Below are 11,544 nucleotides of genomic sequence, written 5' to 3' on the forward strand. Positions count from 1 at the left end.
ATTATCTACAACTTTCATTGTTGATGTGTTTCCAAATTCCAAACTTATAATAGCGTTTTGGCCCCTCCAAGTCAAATCATCCGAAAACATATCCTTAAATCATCCTTTTGGAGGGCTTATGACCATATTCGGCTTAAGGGTCCTTCTTAAGACTTACTCAACTTCCCATGTACTACTGATATCACTTTTCATATGTCCTTAAACAATTCCAGCATGTGGGCCACACCTTAACTTACGGTTACGAGGGCTACTTCAAAGTCCATACTTGAAACAACCAATACTTATGAATTTCAACATACAGAACCACGGGGTGTAACATGTACACAACATTTCATGGCATTCCATTTGCATTCATACATTATTGCATTACATTGAATCATGGCTTATATCGAGATGATTTGGTGTTTTACTTGTGATGTTGGTTTCGAATTGGACATATTGAGACTTGGCACATTTGGGTTTAGATGCTCTACTTAGGCGCACTTGGTTCCGATTATGTTTGACTTGTACCTGTTGATTTATATGCCTATCTTGCATTATTGTCTGGATTGTGTTAGCTAAACTTAGTTGGCCTATGATACCTATTTGTACCGTGGTTTTGCACTGACCTGCACTTACTTCATTCTTTTATGAGTGCAGAGTTCCAGGTTGGGTGTTCTTCCGTCTCCCGTGGCTGATAGTCGCTATCAGGACTGCTTTGAGTTTATAGGGTGAGCACGAGATGTTCACTGCCTTGAAGACTCCTCTTGTATGGCTTAGACCAGACCCTTGGGGGTATTTCCTTATTTCTGCACTATTTTTATTATATATTATTGTAAGACTTACATGATTATTCTCTTCCGCTTGATTGATTAATTAGTTATGTCTTTATTTCCATTGGGTTGAGCGTTCGCTTACCGAGGTAGGAAAGGTAAGTGCCTGCACGACTTAGCCAAATTGGGTCGTGACAATCTCGGCAGCACAGCCCATGGGTGACCTGCGAACACTACTAAAAAGCTATCAAAAACTAACGGCCCGCGTCTCTTTTTTCATTGAAACCGTCGGGAAAACAACCCAACATGGTTCGTCAGTTTTCATAGCGTCTCTTTGTGGAAACCGATAGACTGCGTCGATTTTTATTGACGGGCTGCGTCGCTTACGGGGTCCGTCGATTTTTTATCCAATAATAAAAAATAAAAAAATATTTAAATTTTTAATTCTTTTAATATAAAAAGAAATAATTTAAATTTTATAAAAAATCAAGGACTGCGTCGGTTTTTTCGTTGGTTTTCTGGGAAAATTGCTGCGTTTTCTGCAGCCACACCTCGACAAAACCAACACAAAAACCTGCTCAAAACCAACACTAAAATGCTCCAAATCAATTCTAAAAGAGCTACGACAGATAAAATCACTCTAAGTAACAATCAATCACAACAAACACTATCTAAACACGTCAAATACGATCTAAATAGACCTTCAAAGTTCAAAATATTCAAATGTCCAACCAAAAGTACCATTAACTAGTTCCACATAGTTTTAACATAAGTCCATAAAGCATAGAAACATAAGTCCATTATGAAATCCAAACTACTACAACTCTCCATCCGTGTCCGGGCAATCACCGTCATCATCATCTGCATCATCATATTCTGGGTCGGAAGGGGGGGGGGGGGGGGGGGGGGAGGAGGGGAGAAGGGGGCACACCAAATGGTCCACATGCAATGTGGCTTTTAACTTGTGCCTTGAGCGATTCAAGGTTCGCTTTTATAAATTTACTTTCCTCAACTTTTGTAATGAATTAATTGGTCGTTTTCATATGAATTCCATTTGTTTAAATTTCGATTTTGATTTTGAGCCATACAACTTTGATTAACCCTATTTCGCCATTTTTGTGGCATTAATCTAGACCATCTAATTTGAGATAAATCGTATTGATAATGCTGTCTTAACCAGTTTTTCCATTGATTGATTCTATAACTCTGAAGTTTCTTATGTTTTAATTCAGAATGAAATATTCCTAGTGTTCTAAAATAGTCCTTTATTTTAGTTTTAAGGAAAAAAGACGTTCTGTTATATTGAAGAACAGATCCAAATTTAGCCAAATTAATAACTTGGGTTTGTGATAATTTGTAAAATACATATGCTTGTGACAAGTAGGATAAATAAAAAAAAATATGTGAATTTTTCTTACTAATATTAGAAAGGGACCTTTTTTGTAGTCCATAAAACATCCCACACGATGTTTTTCAACATACAACAACAATATACACCTCCTTTCTTCCCAATCAAAGAGCATAATCTCATCAACACACCAACAACATTAGATACCATCCATATGCATCTAAATCAGCCCAACCAAACAGCCACAACTTGTTCAAAATACTCCATAACACAACAACTACAATACAACACTTTATGACCTTTCCTCCATAACTATTTTCACTTTTAAGATTTGCTAAACCTTCAAATCAACTTAACATAAGAGATAGGGTGAAGAACATACCTTATAATTGAAGAAACTAAGCCACACAAACTTTCTTCAACACCAAACTTACCACAACATCAAGTAGAAGCAAGAACAATCACCTTTCATGGACTAGTTTGGTGTAATCTTGTTAAATTCCTGATTTAATGGGCTATAAATGTTTGGGGGTTGTGTTAGGAATTTTCTAGGACTATTTAGAATGTAAAATGCTGAAAAAGGGGAGTTAATGGGGGTATTTATACCCCTCATAAGTCGGTTCCACCGACCTTCTCAAGTGGGACCCATGGAGGCCATTTGGTAGCTTGGAGTCTTTATCTTAAAATGATCATAACTCTTGATCCCTATATCATATGAGGGCCCACGACCTATGGTTGGAAAGCTCTTTCAATTATCTACAACTTTCATTGTTGATGTGTTTCCAAATTCCAAACTTATAATAGCGTTTTGGCCCCTCCAAGTCAAATCATCCGAAAACATATCCTTAAATCATCCTTTTGGAGGGCTTATGACCATATTCGGCTTAAGGGTCCTTCTTAAGACTTACTCAACTTCCCATGTACTACTGATATCACTTTTCATATGTCCTTAAACAATTCCAGCATGTGGGCCACACCTTAACTTACGGTTACGAGGGCTACTTCAAAGTCCATACTTGAAACAACCAATACTTATGAATTTCAACATACAGAACCACGGGGTGTAACATGTACACAACATTTCATGGCATTCCATTTGCATTCATACATTATTGCATTACATTGAATCATGGCTTATATCGAGATGATTTGGTGTTTTACTTGTGATGTTGGTTTCGAATTGGACATATTGAGACTTGGCACATTTGGGTTTAGATGCTCTACTTAGGCGCACTTGGTTCCGATTATGTTTGACTTGTACCTGTTGATTTATATGCCTATCTTGCATTATTGTCTGGATTGTGTTAGCTAAACTTAGTTGGCCTATGATACCTATTTGTACCGTGGTTTTGCACTGACCTGCACTTACTTCATTCTTTTATGAGTGCAGAGTTCCAGGTTGGGTGTTCTTCCGTCTCCCGTGGCTGATAGTCGCTATCAGGACTGCTTTGAGTTTATAGGGTGAGCACGAGATGTTCACTGCCTTGAAGACTCCTCTTGTATGGCTTAGACCAGACCCTTGGGGGTATTTCCTTATTTCTGCACTATTTTTATTATATATTATTGTAAGACTTACATGATTATTCTCTTCCGCTTGATTGATTAATTAGTTATGTCTTTATTTCCATTGGGTTGAGCGTTCGCTTACCGAGGTAGGAAAGGTAAGTGCCTGCACGACTTAGCCAAATTGGGTCGTGACAATCTCGGCAGCACAGCCCATGGGTGACCTGCGAACACTACTAAAAAGCTATCAAAAACTAACGGCCCGCGTCTCTTTTTTCATTGAAACCGTCGGGAAAACAACCCAACATGGTTCGTCAGTTTTCATAGCGTCTCTTTGTGGAAACCGATGGACTGCGTCGATTTTTATTGACGGGCTGCGTCGCTTACGGGGTCCGTCGATTTTTTATCCAATAATAAAAAATAAAAAAATATTTAAATTTTTAATTCTTTTAATATAAAAAGAAATAATTTAAATTTTATAAAAAATCAAGGACTGCGTCGGTTTTTTCGTTGGTTTTCTGGGAAAATTGCTGCGTTTTCTGCAGCCACACCTCGACAAAACCAACACAAAAACCTGCTCAAAACCAACACTAAAATGCTCCAAATCAATTCTAAAAGAGCTACGACAGATAAAATCACTCTAAGTAACAATCAATCACAACAAACACTATCTAAACACGTCAAATACGATCTAAATAGACCTTCAAAGTTCAAAATATTCAAATGTCCAACCAAAAGTACCATTAACTAGTTCCACATAGTTTTAACATAAGTCCATAAAGCATAGAAACATAAGTCCATTATGAAATCCAAACTACTACAACTCTCCATCCGTGTCCGGGCAATCACCGTCATCATCATCTGCATCATCATATTCTGGGTCGGAAGGGGGGGGGGGGGGGAGGAGGGGAGAAGGGGGCACACCAAATGGTCCACATGCAATGTGGCTTTTAACTTGTGCCTTGAGCGATTCAAGGTTCGCTTTTATAAATTTACTTTCCTCAACTTTTGTAATGAATTAATTGGTCGTTTTCATATGAATTCCATTTGTTTAAATTTCGATTTTGATTTTGAGCCATACAACTTTGATTAACCCTATTTCGCCATTTTTGTGGCATTAATCTAGACCATCTAATTTGAGATAAATCGTATTGATAATGCTGTCTTAACCAGTTTTTCCATTGATTGATTCTATAACTCTGAAGTTTCTTATGTTTTAATTCAGAATGAAATATTCCTAGTGTTCTAAAATAGTCCTTTATTTTAGTTTTAAGGAAAAAAGACGTTCTGTTATATTGAAGAACAGATCCAAATTTAGCCAAATTAATAACTTGGGTTTGTGATAATTTGTAAAATACATATGCTTGTGACAAGTAGGATAAATAAAAAAAAATATGTGAATTTTTCTTACTAATATTAGAAAGGGACCTTTTTTGTAGTCGAAATAAAGTGAATTTTTTATTATTATTATTATTTTTTCTTGATTTATTTCATTATTGGAAATGTATTTATCAATCAATTTATTTGTTGATTCAAGAAAGAGTTGTGTATTAATTCTGGGAATATTAATGATAGATAAAAATAGATCGATGTATAATCTTTGAATGAATAATTTTAGAAAATAAAGGAATTTCCATATTAGTCGAGTATTTCTTCTTTTTAATATTTGGAAAATATTTGTTGGCGATTCTAATTTTTTAATATTATTTGTTTTATTAGGACTAATGTCTATTTCTGGAGTTACTTTCTTTTTCTCTTTTGTAATTCTTTCTATTTGATTTTTTATTGTTCTTGTTCTATCAGTCAAATCCTTCATTTTGGTTTCTATCAGTGAAGAATTTGGCCAATTTCCAGATTCAATTTGACTAAATGATTCGTTAATTATCTGATTACTAATTAGAGAAACTTTTTCTTTTTTCGTTTCATTCGATTCAGATATTTCTTTGAATCTAAATAATACGATTTGAATGACTTTTGAAACTTTTGAAAGTTCTTCTCTTATTTCTTTTAGAAATAGAATACTTTTGATAAGCCATTTTTTGGTTTCTTTTGAAACTCTTTGAAATATTTTTGTTTTTCCTTTTAAAACTTTTATAGTTATAAAAAATTTCTTTTTTAATTTTCCAGTTTTTTTTCAAGTTCCTTAAAAATGGGCTCAAAAAAGGAAGGGCGCCTTCGGGAAGAACCAAAGGGAGCTTCAGTTTCCATTCCCCAAACTGTTAAAAAACAGAAATCATCTTTTTGTTTTTTCTTTTTCATTAGCTCTCCATGGGAGGGGTACAGTTTAGATATATGCCAAGGTTTCAGACAAAAAGGAAATAAATTTTTGATCTGAATCCCATCCCTCAACCAATTTTTTGGAAATTCTGTTTCTGATAATTGAACACCATTATAAGTACATTTAATATGCATTTCTCTATTCCATTCCTGCAAATCTTCAGACCATTCAGGAAGTTGCAAGAATAACATACGCCCGAGATTTTTGGCTATTATTAATGAAGGTAATAGAATATATTTTCGAAGAATTGATTGAGTTATTAACATAGAACCTCTTATTATTTGCACAAAAGGAATGCTATCCCAGGCTTCTGCTATCGCTATCCGTGATTTTTCCTTCTGTGTTTTGTTCTCCACTTTTTTGTCCTTTTCTTTTTTCTCTTCCCTGTTTGTTTGGTCTTCGCTAGACTCTAGAATCTCGAATTCTCCCTCTTTACCTGCCCAATTTCGAAAAATTGGTTTAATCAGTTCAGAGATATCAAAAGAAAAAAGACGATGGGGGTTATTCTGTCGAGAAAAAAGGGGGAATGCGCATTTGCTTGAAATAGTTTCCAAATAACTGTTTTGCGCCTTTGAGCCCGCATAGAGCCTATAATCATACCTCGCCTTTGAGCCCGCATAGAGCCTTTAATCATACCTCGCCAAAAATCTGATTGTTGCGAATAGCTTATTAAAGCCACTTCTTCTTTGACCTCAGGATCGTTACTCTCCATGTTGGTAGTATAAATCACTACACGTCTAGCTTTTCTTGAACGAATTTGATGATCCAGTGATGCGCCCTCTTTAAATTCACCCAATTGTTGTTCCAATTCGGTGATTAATTTATGTGACCAGCGAGGTATTTTTTACTGATTTCTTTTATTCCAATCGATTTTTTTCCAGATTTTGTCCCATTAGGATCAATTGCATTGAATACAAATTTTAAAAATTGTGTTCTTTTTTCTAAATTCACTCTTCCATGCTCTTGGTCTGAAAATAAACAAGGGTCTTTCAAATTTAAACTCGATTTTGGTTCGTTACCAAACTCATTGATTAAAGTTAAGAACTCGTCAATTTCTGTTGATAATGGGTTTTTATCAACCGTATCCATTTTTTGTTCAAATTCTTGGTAATCAGTATTCGGAAGAAAGATAGTATGAATCCTATTTAGTATAACTCTCTCTTTCCAATTTTCTAGCGAAGTATTGTTTATGATTGAAGGTGAAAACTCTTTTTTGATTGTTCCTCGATATGGTCCATTTAACAAAGGATCATACATTTTAGGCACGTATTCTTTTTTAGTATCATCATTACACAATCTAGTTCTTGTTTCGAGTATATCCAGAGAAAGAGATTCCTTGTCTAGAACCTCAAGTCGATTGAAAAATTCCTTATTTAGATTATTACTTTTTTCTTTGTTAGTAGAAACCCACTGATTGTCCAGTTCATTAGGGAGCGTTTTTTGGACTGACAATAGGAGTAGCCTTCTTTTTATCATTTTCCAAAAAGTTGATAAACTTGGTGGGTATGTAAAAGATATTCTTAGTTTTCCATCACTTTTACATGTGTCAAAAAATATTGTGACATTTCCGTTCTTACGGCCTGTTCAAATCGATTATTCTTTATGTAGCGAAATGGTCGATTCCATCGATTATAATCGAAAAGAAGACTCACAAGAGGTTTTTGAAAGCCGAAGAGATCTTTATTTTCATTTTCCTTTTCAAGCAGTTGCAATTTAAAATTTTCTGGATTCCCCGTCTTATTATTATTCAGATAAGAATCCTCATAATCATAAATTGGACTATTACTAGTATTAATATTGTTATAGCCTGTCTCTGTAACTTGAGAGTGGAATTTATCCTTTATTTTGTCCTTTCCATTCACTCGGATATCTTCCGTTTCATCGAATTTGTCCGGATCCCACCCTTCTTCCGAAAAAAGGGAAGGAGAAGGATAAGGATCTTCTTCAGTGGATCCCTCCTGTTCCTGTTTAGTGCCCTTCATTTCGGAAGAAGTTTCTATTTCTACATCTCTTTCTTCCTCACTTTCCACCCTTTCTTCTGTTTTTAAGGCTTCTTTCAGTTTCTTAATAAGAATGGGTGAGGGTATTCTGCCTAAATATAGACACAGGTAATAAATAAGAGAATACTAAAGATCCGAGCCATAGAATTTCTCAATTCTAACACAAGGTACTTATTAGATCGAATGTACTTATTCGATCTAATAGAATGACTTTGTCGTATCCATACTAATACCAATCCAAGCCATTTCATGAATAAAATGTGACCAATTAACTAACCAACAAAACCACTTGTTACAAATAAGATCTTGTCGTTGCATCGAAAGAGATAAATGTTGACTAATCTGGCTAACATTGAACTTGGTAAAATGAAATGGTTGAATAATTGAAAAATGAGATTATTCAGGAATACACATTGAATGCTGAGATTACGCATTGAATTTCTGGTAGTAGATCCATAAACATCAACAATCTTTGATCTCTTTGAGTGGTATTCCTTAGATTAGTATTGCTTATAAGTAATATGATATTTATAATCCATCGACGGGATGGGTTTCATTTGGTTCTCTTTGGAATGATAAATGACCTAATTAACTCAGTAGTTAGAGTACTGCTTTCATACGGCGGGAGTCATTGGTTCAAATCCAATTTCTGGCATGCTATAGTTATTAAAGTCTCTCGACGGCGGGAATGGGAGATTACCGGTAAGCCAGATGCTTCGCGAACCATATTCAACTTTAAGGCATTTCGTTGCACTTTAATCACCCTTGTGAAGAGGTGCACTTCTTTAAATAAAGCGCAGTGAATAATGCGCCAGACCGCCTAAGCAGTTGAACCGTTCTCTTACAGAACGGGTAAGCCGCAAAAGAATGTTCCTTGCTTCCAGCTATCCTCATGAGTCATTTATCTTTTTGCCTCGGTTTCAGCTAATTTCCAATTAAGTTCTTCGATTTGTTGCGCCACTGTTGCGACCTGAACACTATCAACTCCCTCGGCATGTCGAGAAGACCCTTCACCTCGCAATCTTGACCGAAGGCGACTTAAGTTGTTCCTTGGGCCTACACCGTATGCTCTACCCTTTTGTACTCCCCCAACTGCTCTACACCAAAATTATACCTCTAATTCTAGCAGAGGACAGCTCGGGTGGTCAGGCTGAGTTTTGCTATACCGGTCCACATCTTGCATAAATTGCGTTTATATATTAAAAAATGAAACTTAGTATATAACAAATATATCATAATTAGACTTATATATAATTACTTAAATAATAAAATTATCACTTACATAGGAATAATGACCCCAATTCTCAACCCATTCGATCGGATCTGACTCCTGCTTCTTCCTTTTTGTATGGGTCTTTAGGAATATTTGATCCTGAGTCGACATCTGTCCCGTAGCCTTTTTCTGTAAAAAAAATTCTAAGATAGAATTAATAACTCAATATTGACATATTGATCGTAGGTAACTTTAAAAGTATAATACTACTTACCATTGTCCTAGCCACGTGCCCCTAACATCTTGCACTCGCAGTGTTCAAAGAGCCACTTTTCTGGGACGCACGGGCAACCTTTGCCTGCTCAGACTTGGCGATAAACTCAGGGGTTCCCCAATATGCCTTAAGTTTCTCCCATTGTCCGTCGGTTAGCCATTGGGCTTCCTTATATACTTTCTAGCCCTCGAAAACCAATCAACAACCTTGCACTCCCCTCCTTCTCAAAGTTTGCAGCAACCTATCATTGTGTATTGGATCCCATGTACACAACATCTGTAAATCAAATGGCTAATGTTAGATGATATATATAAAATTAAATTCAAGTTATGAAACGTATAATAAGATGCATACGTTAAACTCTTTAAACATAGCCTATCGAGTATCATATGGAATTTCACCCCATGTAGTATAAAATCGATCGCCATAAAGCCTCCAAACAACATCCAGTATGGCTTTTGTAGTTTCCTGATCTGGATAGTACCTGCAGTTAAAAAATTCAACGCATATAAGATTAAGATTAAAAAAACTTTAGGAAAACTTAATAAAATACAATCTTACCTAGCTCCCTTAGGCACTATGAAAACCCGACCCATCAAATCTGTATCTCTCAGATGTAGATCATGATATCCCGGTGCCTATGCAGGTGCAGAAGGATGGGTATGAGCCTGGCTCAGAGTTGGTGTGGATGGCTATGACTCAGGCTCAGAGCTTCTAGCTCTAAGGTGCAAATTAGATACACTGGGAGGTGTACCACGTGGAGAAGGAGAAGGAGACAAAGTGACCGATGTGCTAGGAGATCTGCCCTGTGATGGGCAATACATAGGTGTAGGTACAAAAGTAGGATGGGTAAATGAGGGCGGCTGAGGTGGTGCCGCCTGGAAGACCTACTGATCTGACTGGGGCTGCATAGTAGAACCAAGTATAAAAAAAGGAGGCGGAGTAGAGTGCATACATATGTGGAGCGGAGGGAATGGACTGGCTACTAGTAGCTATAGGATCTATAGGTCTCTTATCTTTTTTCTTAGTAGTACCTCGACCTCTACCTCTACCTCTACATTGATCACTACCACCTGATGACATCCGCATACAAATTTACGTTAGTATAAATGAACTAATACAATTACCAAGTACAGAAAGTTAATTACGTTAGAATAAAAATTTAACAAGTATAGAATTATTTCATTACCAAGTATAGAATAAACTAACATGCAACTAGTTATCCTCCCACTCATCCTCGCTTGTTTCATTTTCATCGGATGATTCTTCCCCATCGCTTGTTTCAGGTCCATCGGTCGATTCTTCCTCAACATTTTCTATGATAGTTACATCATCTTTATCAACTTCTTCTAATATGTGTTGAGGATGTTCTAGACTATTTTCTAACTCTGTGTCCACATTTTATGAATAACTGGTACATCGTTTTGATATGCCACATCTAACGCATTATCAACCTCAATTGTCCCCACAGGCTTAGTCTTTATAACCATCCACCAATCAACCTTATCCCTACGCAAAGGATATGGAGCAGAATACACTTGCTTAGCATTTTGTGCAATTATAAAGGGATCATAGCGATTGTATTGTCTCGTGTGTTTGACTTCAATTACATTATGCTGACGATTCACCCTTGTACCTCTTTGGCTTGGATCAAACCACTTGCACCGAAATAATGTTATCTTCTTCTCAAGGTAACCTGGATACTTATGTTGTATGATCTCCTGCAGTACACCGTAATAAACAACAGTTACACCGCTACCATCAGCATCGCCTTTAATGCACACTCCACTATCATTTGTCTTCTTATATTGATAAACTTCTTCGGTTTGAAACTTGTAACCATTCACAATGTACTTTTTCATTATCTTAACTTCACTGCCTGGTCCAAGAGCTATATCTTTCACAAATTTGGTATGTTCTCTTGTATGACAAACCTATATAACAAGGAGGAAAATTAAAAATCAATAACTTATATATAGCCTACATTTAATTGAAATTATGCAATGAATTTCCACACTTACAAAATCGCACAGCCAACGGGAAAACTTCGAATATATGGCTTCATCGCCCTCAAGTTATACGAAGTAACTGTTTGACATATGCAAAACTTTCATTAGTTTCACCGTTATCAGTTACCCATGTAATTCAGTAACATAATTCAACACTCACCGAATAT

The 11,544-nt window shown here is 36.1% G+C and overlaps 1 pseudogene; it reads right to left on the bottom strand.

Annotated features, from left to right (window-relative positions):
- Positions 1–4,604: 4,604 nt before the first annotated feature.
- Positions 4,605–10,660, bottom strand: LOC132628456 (protein TIC 214-like; annotated as a pseudogene).
- Positions 10,661–11,544: the final 884 nt, after the last annotated feature.

Source organism: Lycium barbarum, chromosome 2 (genome assembly GCF_019175385.1).
Source record: "Lycium barbarum isolate Lr01 chromosome 2, ASM1917538v2, whole genome shotgun sequence".
NCBI lineage: Eukaryota > Viridiplantae > Streptophyta > Magnoliopsida > Solanales > Solanaceae > Lycium > Lycium barbarum.